Below are 15000 nucleotides of genomic sequence, written 5' to 3'. Positions count from 1 at the left end.
CTCTTTTTGGCTTAAAATTCATTGAAAGATTTACTGAATTATACGAACCCAGTAAAATTCAGTATATTACAAACAAATATATATATATATATATTGTATTTTGTGTACAGAAAGTTGTTAGATGAGATAAGTCATTGGTACCATCGGTTTCAAGCCAAATAATTAGGACAGCTTTAGATATCAAGTTCTCTTCAACCAATACTCATCTCTATCTAGGGATCTGCTTCTGACGCACGTATATGAGGGTTGTTTACTTCTAGGGATGAGTAGGGATGTCTACTTCTATGGATGAGTATTGGCTGAAGAGAGCTTTATATGGATATCTAAAACTGTCCTAATTATCGGGCTTGAAACCGACGATACCAATGACTTGTCTCACCTAACAACTTTCTGTACACAAAATACAAAATATAAATACGCACTTATTTTTCGGATTTTCTTTTTAATTGAGCACTCTGCTTGATTTCTTTAAAAAAAATATCATATATATATATATATATATAAGGGAAAATATGGTGGAAAAAAATGTAATTTGCTTCATTCGAAACTATAACCCTGATCTAATAATTATTTAAAAAAAAAAAAACATTTTCATCTGGTCAAAATGATAAGACCACTGATAATTTATCTAACAAAAAGCAATTATAAATTACTAAAAAGGGTCTCAGTATTTAGTATAGCCTTCATTATTACGAATTACTTCAAAAATTCTCTTGCGACTAAGTTTTTTTTATCAGTTGCGAAGGAATTTTATCCCAACTGAATCAGAAAGTTCCTTTATAGAATCATACTTGGTTCTATCCTTGACCACTTTTTTTGCCATCTATCCCCAAAGATTTTCAATTGGATTGAGGTCCGGAGAACATGCTGGATGATCTAACAATTCTATATTATTTTAAGAAAAGTATTCTCGTGCTTGTCGAGAAGTGTGTATCGCAGCGTTGTCTTGCTGGAAAATCCAATTTCTTCTACACAGACGTGGACCTTCAGTCCTGATAGAAGCATTTTCAAGCATTGAAATGTACTTCAATGATGTTTGCCGGCCTTTCACTACTTGCAACTTTAGGGTCCCAGCTGACGAGAAAGCACCCCAGATCATTAAAGACCTTCCTCCACTATGCCGAGTTGAAAAAGTCTCTTTGGGCAAATTTTTATCATGCCAATAGTGTTGAAATCCATCTGGACCATCTCGATTAAACTTTTTCTCATCGGAGAAAATTACATTTTCCCACTTCTCTTCATTCCAAGTCTGGTATTTGGCGGCATATTTAAGTCGGTTAGTTTTGTCCTGTTCAAGAAGACGTGGTTTCTGCAGTCGCTTTAAATGATTGAAACCCTTCATTTTCAGATGCCTTCTGATGGCTTTAGGACTACATTCTGCTGCTGTTTGTTTTTTCAATCAACTTGAGCTCATACTGGAGGTTTTTTTTGTTTTTTTAACTTCTTCTGATACGGCGATCCAATGATGGGGTTATATTTTATTATTATTATTTTTTTTTTTGTGTGTCGACCTGGATTTTTTTTTTTTTGTGCCCATATTGATTTGGATTTCTTAAAAAATTTGTGATCACCGTTTTGCTACGATTCACTTTGTTTGCAATAGATCTATAGGAGAGTCCGCCCCTATTAAGCACAAAGATCCTTCCTCTCTCAAGCTCTGATAATGGTTTCCTTTTTGCCATTTATAATTTAGTAAGATTTTTTTTTATCCACTAACAAGTTGCTTTTAGTAACATAAAAAGCTTTTCGTATTCATTTTTTCAAAACTAGCCGAATTTATTAAAGTGGTCTTATCATTTTGACCAGTTGAAAATGTTTGTTTTTAAAAAATAATTATTAGATCAGGGTTAAGGTTTTGTATGAAGTAGATTTCATTTTTTCCATCATATTTTCCCTTTGGGCAATGGTTTATATATATATATATATATATATATATATATATATATATATATATATATATAAACCCAACCCTTTGAACAACAAATAAACGAACGTGTCCCGTCTTAAAGTGCCATCATATGAGGCGTAAGAAGAAGAAAAAACGAATCTTGTCAAGGGCGAGTTTCTTCGCCGAAATATACCGATAAACATTATTTTTAATTGTTTATTATTTTTTGCGTCGGATGGCTTCAAAATATCTTTTATATACATGTTCTATTTGATTAATCTCTATCAATTCCTATTAATTCCTAACTGTTCATCGATCAGACGCCACAATATTTAGTTCGCTGCACATCATTATAACAAAATCCCCACAAAATTTCAACCAAATCAGGCTTGTAATTTCCTAGAGAACCTGTAGAGTAAATTTGATATTGTGGTGACTAATCTATATATTAATACGCTAATTCGCTTCGACCTTTATCATCCTAGACATCCCTTTAAAATAAAAATAAAATATACCAAATCGCACCAACCGTTTATATACTGGATTCTCTTAGTATGAAAATAGAATCTTTTAAAATGCCCAATAAACAATTGTTTAAAATGAATAAGTTATCGCCAGCCAGTGTCTGTCGGTACTGATCACAATACTAATAAGTTATTTATCACCAGCCAGCATATGGGGAGTTCAGGTCACATTACTAATAAGTTACTAATCGCCAGCTTGTGTCTGGTGGATACAGATCACAATACTGATTAGTTACTTTATGTCTGACGGATGCAGATCACACTACTACTAATAAGTCATTTATCGCTAGAAAGTGCCTGGTGGGTACATATCACAATACTAATACGGTAGTTATTGTCAACCTGTGTACAATGGGTTCAGGTTACAATACTAATAAGTTATTGATCGCCGGTCAGTATCTGGTGGGTACAGATCACAACACTAATAAGTTATTTATCGTCAGCTAGTCCCAATTAATCCCTATGTATTCCTGTGCATTGAACAGGTATTATAATACTTAGTTCGCTGCAACTTATTATAACAAAGGTCTATACAAAATTTCAACCAGATCAGCCTAGTAAGTTTTGAGAAAATCTTTAGAGTAAATGTGATACTGTGGTGACCAATCCTTATTCATTTCTAATTTTGCATCAGCGGATACCACAATACATAGTTCACTGCATCTCATAATAGCAAAGGTCCGTACAAAATTTCAGCCAGATCAGACCAATAATTTCTGGAAAGAAGTGGAACGGACAGAAGCGCAGGCATACTAAGAGCAAAATGATATTATTATTATTATTATTATTATTATTATTATTATTATTATTATTATTATTATTATTATTATTAATGAATAGGGCTATGACGAGAATATTCTTTTCATTGTTTTAACTCTCGAGTACATACCCGACACAATTAGACACAGTTAATCAATTGAGAACCACATGGCTCTATCTAAAAACATAGAAGATATTAACTGAAATATACTTGAGAGTCAAAATAATGAAAAGAATATTCTCTTGTCATAGGCCTATTAATGAAGAAACGTTTTAGTACTTGTGCACTTTTGCAACCGTGCTGTAAGAATAACGTTATTATTTTGAAAGCCATTCTTAACATGGGGAAGGGAGTGTGTTTCGTATCTAATATGTGCTTCCACTTAACTTATTATTTAATAATAATAAAAAGATATCGTGAAGCTTGGATTTAACATGAAAGAAAAACTATTTAAAAATAGCGCGATGGCAAAAGTGCACAAATGCCAAAGTTTTTTTTTGGGGGGGGGGGTTAAGACGAACATCTGTATTGCTGCTAATTTACACTCGTAATCGTTGGTATAGTCATAATCCTTGTGTGTCTTACTTCTATCGCTTTGTAGACAAATATTATGAAATTTTATGGAAAGAAATATGCTACTTAATATTTACATGAGAGAAAGAGAGTAAGTAACTACGATGAATGTATTTATTCATTGTTTTTATTGGCAACACAGAACATTAGAAATTATGTTTCTAACCAAAGACAAATCACTTTGAATTAATTCTGTCTAGTTTATTTACGAATCATAAAAAAAAAATGTTTTTAAAGAACAGTATTTTTAATCATATCTATTTATGTGTCAACATGATCTCGCCAGATCACCGAATTTAAATAACGATGAACCTGGCCAGTACCAGAAAGGCGACCATTTGGGAAGGTTAGGTGCTGTATGTACCACGTCGAGTTGTAGAAATTTCCAGGTTGGGTTCTGGGGGAACGTTTAACTCACCTTCGTATCAAGGCGGAAAGCGACGGGAAATTACCATCTTTACTTGTCTTCCCGCGATTACCATGGCTCTACAATTTGGAGAACTATGGTCGCCGACACTATTAAAACAGCAGGGTCACTGATGATAATGATTTCTGTAATTTTCGTGAATTAGTAAGGATCCGGAAGAAAGACACGACTCTACAATGGAAACAAAATATATTTAAAATAAAGACAAATACACCATAATAAAAGAGTGGTGGCGTGTTAGTCTGACTGCCAAGTGTGCTTAACGCCGAGAGGGAATATTCTTCCGGTGTTTATAGAAAGAAGAAGAGTTCGTTGTTAACCATAAGGTGGACACCCCAACAGTATCCTACCACAACAGTTATTATATTATGTTATTTTCTTATTCAGTTTAAAACAAAAGACTCTTGAGACATACGCGAGACTCGACTTCGAGTATTGACATCATAAAACTATCGACTTAGTAATATGTATTCTGCCTATTCCTTTGGGGGGGATTAGCCAGTCACATGTTTTTAATTGTATACGAAAAGACAAACTCCCAAACTTTTTAATAACATACAGATTATGTTTATGAGTTTTTTTTAGATGTCGATTGATAATTCGTATTCTTGTGTGTGTGTGTGTGTGTGTGTGTGTGTGTGTGTGTGTGTGTGTGTGTGTGTGTGTGTGTGTGTGGATTGTTCATATAAATACAGTTATAATTTACCCAAGGCTGATAGAACAAGAACAAGCTACTCCAGTGGATTAAATAAAAGGTTCCGTTCGAAATCCCGCGCAAATTCCAGAGTTCGACAGAAAAAAAATCCCCGCGTTCGACAGAAAGATTTCCGAGTTCGACAAGATGCACCTTAAGAAGGTTGGAGGTTACAGCGACTGTAACGTTGTTAAAATAGCACTTAAGATGAGAACAGTAGTCCGAATAATCCAAATAATCCGAGCATATAGATTCTTTCATTATTTCGAAGTTCGATACATTAGTAAACGAAAGAATATAATATACGTATATTCAATCACTGCACGTTTTCACCACTTGTCTATCCTACAGTGACCTCCAAAGCTGGCAAAGGTCACCCGTTTGCCCTTGTCATACAACTTTTAACAAATGTTTGTGTTTATGATCCCCATCACCGATACCTTGTTGCACCACAAAAGGGTGTCACCGTCTACTTGTAATTAGATCATCATTTATTTATCTTGTAGCTTTTTGTCTTACCGCAATCCCAGCAATCAACTTGAAGCTTCGACACACTGCGCGACTTTCACACAATACAGAAACTTGTTAAGGTGAGTTTACCGGGTGAATAAGACGCTAACTCGTTAAGATAGCGTCTTTTATTCACCTGGTAAACTCTCACGCACACAACAGAATCTATTGTATGGCAAGTCTTTAGTTACTAAGTTACATAAGGACTTCTATTACATAGTTTGGAGGTGGTGTTAGGTGTTAATAATGTGTGGCATGGAAACTTAGAAGGAACACCTGATTGTGACGTCACATGAGAAGAAAGGGGGCGTCCTTTTTTCAATCTATGCGCCTCGATGAAACAGGATGAGAGACGAGACGAGATCGACCTCCGTCATAGGTGTGTGTGTGTGTGTGTGTGTGTGTGTGTGTGTGTGTGTGTGTGTGTGTGTGTGTGTAAGAGAGAGAGACAGACAGACAGACAGAGACAAAGAGACAGAGAGAGAGATGCAGACAGACAGACAGACAGAAAGAAAGAGATAGAGAGAGAGAGAGAGTGAGAGAGAGAGTGAGAGAGAGAGAGAGTATTTATGCGTGTATGTGTGTGCAAAAATTTTCAGTCCCACAACTTCTTATTTTTTTTAATTTTCTTATCATTTTGTTCTAGCTGGGGATGGGGCATTCTACCGGATGCCGGGCATTTACCACCCACCAGCCATCTTATACATTCCAACCGAGAATTTTTTTTAGGAATTCTAACTGTCCCTTTAAGTGAAATTGTTTGAACCTTTCCTGCACTTGGTTCACCGGGTATATTTGCGAGGTAATTTTGGAAATTCTTTTTTATAAGTCCGGTTGCTCATATACTTACTGGAATGATGGAAAGATTCCAGTTTCTTTTCATGTCATACATGGTATTTCATTATCTTTTTTCCTCTCAGCTTTGTTTTACCCAACATCATTGGAGGACATTAACTTCTACTAAGGTTGCTTCTTTCTCCATCTCTGTGTCATATTTAATAACTCAGTTTTTTAAGGACGTAGATGAGAGAATTGTACAGTCATGGTTGATGGTGCATAACTTATTTCCAACTGCTCTTTCTGGTATATGTTCCTAGGACTTGCATTCGATATTCAACTTCTTACAGATCGGCCAGTGGAGATATTTACACACTCTATTGTGTCGTAGTGTATAGTAGCCCCCCCCCAGCAGAACTTTACAGCTGGATGTCAGGTGGCTCACACACCATATTTCTGTCACTTGTTGTTATTGCTGAGACCACTCATCTTTTAAAAGCATTGGTCATGAAGCTTTAATCTTGGTCAGCCACTATAATTCTTTTCCTGATCATAGTGGAGCGATTTTCTTTTTAAGATGTCTATAGAGCTTTCCTAATGTTTGGTGAAGAAAAGTGCCAACCAACAGCGTGTCAAGTGTTTTTTTATGAATATCTAAAAACACTTGACACACTGTTGGTTGGCCCTTTCTTCTAGTTTTTATTTTTATTTATTTTTTTGCAATGGAAAAGTTTAGTGTATTTTTTGTCAACTCTTTTATGAGCATTTCCGTGGCATGGTTGTTTTCTGATTCTGCCTTATTTGTACAACAGTCTTGTCTAAAATGGTTGGCCAGTTTCATTATGGAAGTTGTTCTGCTGGCTCTTGTTTTGTGATGTTGATGTTTGGATTTTGGGAACTCATCAGATATGATCCGGTGCTTGCGGTAGTTGCACGTTGCTGATGGTTAATTTCTGAGAGAACCATATCTTCTGCTCCTCTGGATAGATACAGCCTAGGCAGGCACTAGTTTCTGTGCGTGATACTGTACGTTTAGTGTCTAGTCGAGTTATGTCCCTTTGATAGTTGGTTTACGTGTGTGTGTGTGTGTGTGTGTGTGTGTGTGTGTGTGTGTGTGTGTGTGTGTGTGTGTGTGTGTGTGTGTGTGTGTGTGTGTGTGTGGAAAATGCCCAGACCGATCATCTAAAACCCACGCTCTGATTCCATGGACACGATCAAATAAAATATATAAGAACCCTTAACCCTCTTAATGTTTTGCATAGATACATACACGCACCCAGAGATGGGACAAGCATTATTGGTGGTGTCTCATTCGTATGGCTTCCACGGAGAGACCTTAGTTTTCTTTTCGCTATAAAATGAAAACTGAAGCTGAAGCACTTTTTCTGGTTTCTCTGGGGAGTTTTCTTTTTTTTGGTACTGCGTTCGTTTCCGACTGAGGTTTCTGTGAATATATTCCGCCTCCAGCATCATTCTTCTGCTGTATTATGTCATTCATTAATAGGAATAATGCTGCTTTCGAATGGTTGATATTCACTTTTGGCGATCTTGATATTTTAAAGAAAAATAAAAAAAAAATAATACAGAGATATTATAATTCAATTTGTTGTATTTTCAATAACAAATAAGAATATCTTTATATATATATATATTCATATGCGCAGGGTGTTTGTACGGGGCCTCCTTTTTTCCACTTGTGTTAATAGTTGCTTCTTTTTATCACCACTGTTTCTTTTAGTTGTTGCTATAGAAATAAACTCTTTTCTTCTATAAAGAAAGAAAATACAAGGAAACGTTCGTGTAGTTTTCTTCAAAGTTTTATTTAGAGAGAGAATTAACTTAGGAGAGAGAGATTAATGTTTGCTTAACCAATTATTTACTTCATAACTTTCTAACTTACTGAAATGAATGAATCAAACGGACAGACATCGAGGTAACACTCTGCCTAGAAAAATTAAGTTTTCTACATTATTAGCCAGCTGATTCGTGCAACCCATGGAACTACTATGCTTTTGAAACTTAAGTGTAGATAGTATTTTTTTAAAATGCCACTAGTTTTCAAATCCTAGTTAGTATACCTGGCGTTGCACAAATGGGGCGATTACATCGATAAAACCGTCTGTATAATATACCTGATTAAAATAAACGTTAAAATTATTAAATATTTAGTACTAGCGGGGGGTACCCGGGGTTGCCCGGATTTTTAGAGGCGTGTGTGGTTGGGGGGTAAATTGAAAACAAAGCGAAGTAATAACCCTGTTTAAATATTATAAAAACAAACAATGGTGTTAAAAAAAAACACCAAAAAGGTTTGAGGGGGGGGGAGCAAACTCGAATCATTTAGACGGAAGCGATCCCTCCCCCCCCCCAAAAATAAAACGTGATGAAATAAGTAAAAAGTGAATTAGGTCAAATATCAATTCCGCAGTGAAGTTTGTTTTGGTTCCGTTTCAGTAGTCCCGCATCACACTCGAATTCTAAATGAATGTTTTTGTTTTCTCGAATTCTAACTGAAATTATTTGTTTTAATTTTAATTTAAGTGTAATGCAAGTGAATTCACAATATCGTTGCGTTGTAATAATAAATAGTAAAGAATGAAATCTTTGTGTAGAAATAAATGTTTAGTTGAAAGCACTAATAAATAAAGGTCATAGTTAGATTTCATGATTAGAGTCGTTAAAACGGGAAGTAAGAACGGGGTAGTCCAGCAGGTTGCGTCTTACACTAACTAAAAAAATGCAAAAAGAAAACAATAATAGTAATCGCGTTTTCACGTTTTTTTTTATTATGGGAAAAATAGAAAGCATAAATTAGGGGGAAAAGATTTTTTTAAAAAAACGGAATAAATAACCGTGTACGATTCCAAACCGGTGTTTCCTCGTACTGTTCCTTGTGAACGCATTCGCTGGGGTGTAAATGGGGAGCGGGGAAAGGAGGAATCTAATATAGAGAGAAAATGTAGCAACTTTCATTGAATCTAACCGATTTTGGAAGTGGACTCTCACCGGAAAAAATATAGGAATGCACCATTGTCGAGGAACTGTAGAGGTAATAGGCCTATAGCACACCTCAGTTATGTGCTACAGTTTGTACGCATTACATTTACATGTAATGTCATGATTTTTAATCCTATTAAGGTCAAAGTCGGAGAGTAAAAAATGAGTTCATTTTATATATATATATATATATATATATATATATATATATATATATATATATATATAAGAAAGAAGATAGAAAGATAGAAGATAGAAGAAGAAGATAGATAGAATAGAAGAAGAAGAACAAGAAGAAGAGATAGAAAGAAGAAGAAAGATAGAAGAAGATAGATAGATTGAATAGAAGAAGAAAGAAGATAGAATAGATAGATAGAAAGAAGAGAAGATAGATAGATAGATAGATAGATAGATAAGAAGAAGATTAATCCGTCTTCTCATTCTTATTTTTCGTTGTCATCGTTGTAGTCATCGATTGCCTTTCTATTCAAATAATTTCGGTTCTTGCTCAGAATTCTCCTTACATTAAAAAGAAAAGAAAGAAAAATTTATATGTACGTACCGTGATGAAACGAAATTATCATATTCCGAAAATCAAATAAATTGAGCAAGTAGTTTTATGTTTGAATAAGAAAATCAAATTTTATGATTATCGGAAAAGTGGCTGTCTCGCTTTCCATTAAAAAAAAAAAAAGTATCAAGAAACAAAGGAAGATAATTCAAAAATAATTCAAACTTACTAGATTTGTGTTGTAATGTCTACGAGTTCCCATTAATTGCTTAAAATGATTTTCTTTATAAAAGTGACTTGTGTAATTCACGTGATTTTTGGTATAGATATTTTCTTTCCATCTATACGGTTTTCTCCTTATTTTTGTTTCTTTATATAGAGGGAATAATTCTCTCCGTGAAATTCTATCATTTACGCCAGTTTTTATGTGTCACTGCTGTAGGTCTGTCTTTTTCTCAGTTGTGCCAAACTGTAATGTATGTACATCTATTTAGCCAAACAGAACTTTCTTGAATATGCCCATGCCAAAGTCGTTAAATATTGGGCAAGTTGACTCGCTAATACGTAAATAGGCTAGTTGAAAATAGCTGGATATGAAAGTGCAGTCGATATCAATCTAATGACATCATATATATATATATATATATATATATATATATATATATATATATATATATATATATATATATATATATATATATATATATATATTATATATAATATATATATTATATATATATATATTATATATATGCATATATATATTATATATATATGCATATATATATATTATATATATATACATATATATATGTACACACATATATATATATATATATATATATATATATATATATATATATATATATATATATATATATATATATATACGGGTCACCGGCGACTAAACTGGTTCCCCCACCAGACTTGTTTGGTGAGGAGGGTGGCTAGTCTCCCTGAAGGATTAAAAACAAGACCTTCCAAAGGGCGAATGAACTCTTTTTCTGGGTCAACGGCCAACTAGCACCGTGTATATTTGTGTGTGTGTGTGTGTTTGTGCGTGTGTGTGTGTGTGTGTGTGTTGGGGTAGAGAGGGCTCCCGTAAGCCGTGGTGAAGGCAAACTTTTCTAGGAGAAGCAAATCTCTGATTTAAAAAAACCATAAAGCGGAAGACCAGTACCCGCATTAAGCTGGTCTGCAGTTTAATTTGTTGCTGGCTATCTTGCTCTTGCTTGTTGCTGGATCTCAACATTTTGAATCGAGAGAGAGACTTAGCTGTCGTACAAAGCTAAGACTCTGTAACTTCATATTTGTATAGATACTCCCTCAGACATTTGGGCTCATGGATTTTAAATGTCTGAGGGAGTGGCACTCGTCTGACAAGACGTTGCAATCATCATCATCATCATCATATATATATATGGTGTCGAGGTTTACGATAACAATATCTCAGTCTCTTTGTCTTTAATATTCATGTATTTCTCTCTCTCTCCCACTTTCTGTACCCCTCTATCTATCTCTCCTTCTCGTTTTTTTGTTGTTGTTGTTTTTTTTTGTTTTGTTTTTTTTTCGACACGAGGAAAGATTTGTAATAGAATGTAAATTGGGAGTCGCATGCCTCAACACTCGAGTTCTTAAAATGCTCTTTTATAATGTTAAAATAAAAGAATACATTTTATAAAATCATGCATTGTTTGGTCATGGCTACAACGCCTACAAGCGTTCAATTCTAGCACGACAGTTCAAGCCACGATATATATATATATATATATATATATATATATATATATATATATATATATATATATATATATATAGAGAGAGAGAGAGAGAGAGAGAGAGAGAGAGAGGGATATCGATAGAAAGAGAGAGAGAGTTGGGTGCTATTGTTTTACACACACTCATATATATATATATATATATATATATATATATATATATATATATATATATATAACATTATTAATGTGAGATGATATATAATCATTTCAACTACTAGACAAGGCCACAGCCCACAAAAACCATGAAAGCTGCAGACCGGAAGTGATGGACTCGAGTTTTAACCTTGTTTGAGGTCATCAATAGAACATATCCGAACTCTGGGTTCAAAAGCCGAGTTACTTGTAGACTAGGTAACTAATTTACCACCTGAGCCGCCACGCCAGACATGATATAATCTATTAGTGTACATCAATATATATATATATATATATATATATATATATATATATATATATATATATATATATATATAAGCGAAAATGTGTGTGTGTGTGTGTGTGTGTGTGTGTGTGCACTTTTTATGTATGTCCGGCAAAGGCTTTTTGGGGGACGCGCTCGGTCGGGTCACTCCTTCTTAAAATTTTTTTCTATAATGTCTAAATCATAATATCTGCCCTCGACAAAAGTGAACTATTGTACCATTATTATCTTTGTTTTGTTTTTATACTTAAATAAAAAATGTTTTAAACAATTGGGCTCAAAGTAGGACGTCCCCGAGTACGAAAGGGTGAATGCGGTATTATGGTGAAAGAAGATACTAGATAAGAGAAACTTTTGTTTGGTCCTGGATATGACCTTATCCAGTGGTGAGGCCCTAGCTTGCGGGCTTTGTGAAGTGTTGAGCCACCCTTTAATTGCCATTGCTCCCAGGTCCACTCTGACCCGGAGTACCTGTTAGGGTCCCAACTATGGGTTAAATAGAAACCGACTTGAAAACAACAAATATATTCTATTACAAATTTTTTTTTCAAAATCTTTGGATTCGGCATTAAATAACTTGAAAAGGGTTGATAAAACAATCAAAACCAACTAAACCAAACCAAACTTTTGTTTAGTTCTGGAGTGACAAGGATGACCAACTCCCCCCCTGTCGCCCCCCTTTTGAGTTGGCCTTGTGCCTAAGTTTTTTGTTCATGTTCTTTTTTTTTTTTTGCCTGAATAAAAGATTTAATATGTAAATGCTAGGGGAAACCCCGTTATATCAAACAATTGCTATTCATTTGGCGGGGGAAACAAACAAATATGCAGAAACTGGTTTGCAGCGCCAAACTAAAGTCGCGTGATATTTGATCTTATTAAATTCTCGCACCTGTCAATTTTACTTTATAGATGTTAAATTAAGAGAATTTGTAATTCCTCTCCGCTCGTGGCCGAGCTGGTTAGAGGTCAACGTTTTTTATTTTTTATTTCTTTTCCACCTTCGTGTCAAGGCTTCGGGTTCGAGCCTACCTTCCTACCAAAACTTTTTTTCTTTTACACCTCCAAACACCCGGCCAACGTTTTTGTTTTAAAACAGGGTTGTTTTGATCTACTCACCCCTAACACACATACCTCCAAACACCCGGGTAACGCCGGGCAACCCCGCTAGTATATAGCACAGATAAACCAAACCGCGGTGAAAGTTGACTGTTGAACATACTCTTCTCAACAATATCTGTAAATCACCCAAGTAATAAGAACGCAGGCCGATGTCGCACTAGTATGATTTTACACTTATTAAATTAATAGATTTCATCCAACAAGCTGACTAAGCGAGCTAATTAATATTAGATAGTTTTTTAATTTCAGATAATAGGTGATTCAGGTTTCATATCTTTAGTGTGGATTTGTTTTCTTAATGGGTCCATTGTAGGGCGAATATCGAGTTTAGGACTTCCGATCTGTTGTGGCTTTCATGGTTTGTGTGGGCTGCGGCGTTGTCTGACTGTAGAAATATTATATATACAGGGTGAACAGAAAGTCGTTGGACCAATTCAAAAGTGGATTATTAATAGAAAATTACAAAGATATAAATTAAACATGAATGAAAATTATAAGTTAGGAAACCAAGAATAAATTCAAATTATTCATTTTCAATGTGATGTCCCTTCTTTTCGATTAGACGTTCAATTCTCTGTCTGAAGTTACCAACCGAGGCACGCGGCGTTTCCTGAGGTATTTTAGCCCATTCACTCAGAAGAGATGTCTTCAAAGCATCAACACTTGGATGAGCAGCAGAACAAACCTTTGCCTCCAACAAAGACCAGGACGGTCTTCAGATCTACCAAGTTCCTTAAATCTGTTCACAACATGGTACACGGTGGATTTAGCCACTTTCAAGAGCTTAATAATCTCTGAGTTTGTCCTTCTCGCGCAATGAAGCTGAATTATGGCCTCTCGTTTGCTCATTTTTCTGAAAGTTTAAATAAAATTATTTTAATATTTTTGTTGAAAATAATTAGATCAATAGTTAGACTAAATACTTACTTTATTCGAAAAGAGAAAAAGTGATTTTAACAATATTTAATTTTAAAAGTAAAAATGGTCCAAGGACTTTCTGTTCATCCTGTGTATATATATATATATATATATATATATATATATATATATATATATATATATATATATATATATATATATATATATATATATATATATATATATATAGTTTTGTTGTTGACTTTTTAAACGATATTAAGGTTAACATCTCCGCCTCGGAGATCCGGTGTTTTTCTTAGAAAGTCGCCAATATATCTATATAATATAAAGCTGAATGTCTGTGTGTGTCTGATCACGAATAGGCTTCTATATGGTTGACTATTTAAAAAAAAAACTGATTACATATAATGATAGAAGATGTATCGAGTATCAGGAATGGGTATGTTTGATCTGGCAGAACGGTGGTTCATAAAAATTGTGGGGTCGCGTTCGCGCCTCGCCCCCAAAGTATGGAAAAAAAATGGAAAAAAAACGTTTACAAGGATTTTTGATATAGATGTACATAAGAATACTTTGATAAGTATGTTTCAACTTAAATAGGGATAATATAATAAAATTGTGGGGTCTGTGTTCGCGCCTGGCCTCCATGGAAATATGGTACAAACTTTAACAAATACTTTTCATATCTATTTGCGTATGTATACTTTGATAATTATGTTTCAGTTTGAAGAAATATGGTATGATAAAATTATTGGGTGTTCGTTCGTGCCTGACCTCCATAGAATGTAAATATGTCACAAAGTTTAACAAGGTTTTTTAAAAGGGGCGAGGGTCCACAATAACACGGAAACTTTAATCTTAATTCACGTTAGCTTTTATTTATTTTTTTAATTGAATCATATTGTGTCAAATAAATTCACCTCATAAATTCACGTTCTTATTAATGTGAAAGCCAAAAAAAAAAAGTCGGAACTTTAGACAATTCTCGGCACAAATTTTGCATAACTTTATTTATTTCCTTCTCCACTTAAACGTGGTACTCTTTCGAAAATAGATAAATAGATAAATAATAAAAAAAAAATAAGAACGTTACTTGTTATCGTGTCAAAGGAAGGGAAAAATCCTGCTCACGTGATTAC

General features: G+C 34.3%; 1 protein-coding gene across 1 annotated transcript in view; it reads left to right on the top strand.

The window, feature by feature from the left end:
• LOC145286435 (uncharacterized) overlaps positions 1-15000 on the top strand; it is a 118719-nt gene that overhangs the window by 20891 nt on the left and 82828 nt on the right. The gene's annotated exons all lie outside the window — the stretch shown is intronic.

The sequence above is a fragment of the Euprymna scolopes genome, chromosome 10, assembly GCF_053919585.1.
Source record: "Euprymna scolopes isolate OS-2025 chromosome 10, ASM5391958v1, whole genome shotgun sequence".
NCBI lineage: Eukaryota > Metazoa > Mollusca > Cephalopoda > Sepiida > Sepiolidae > Euprymna > Euprymna scolopes.
Note: the sequence above shows the minus strand (reverse complement) of the source record. Positions and strands in the feature narration are given on the sequence as shown.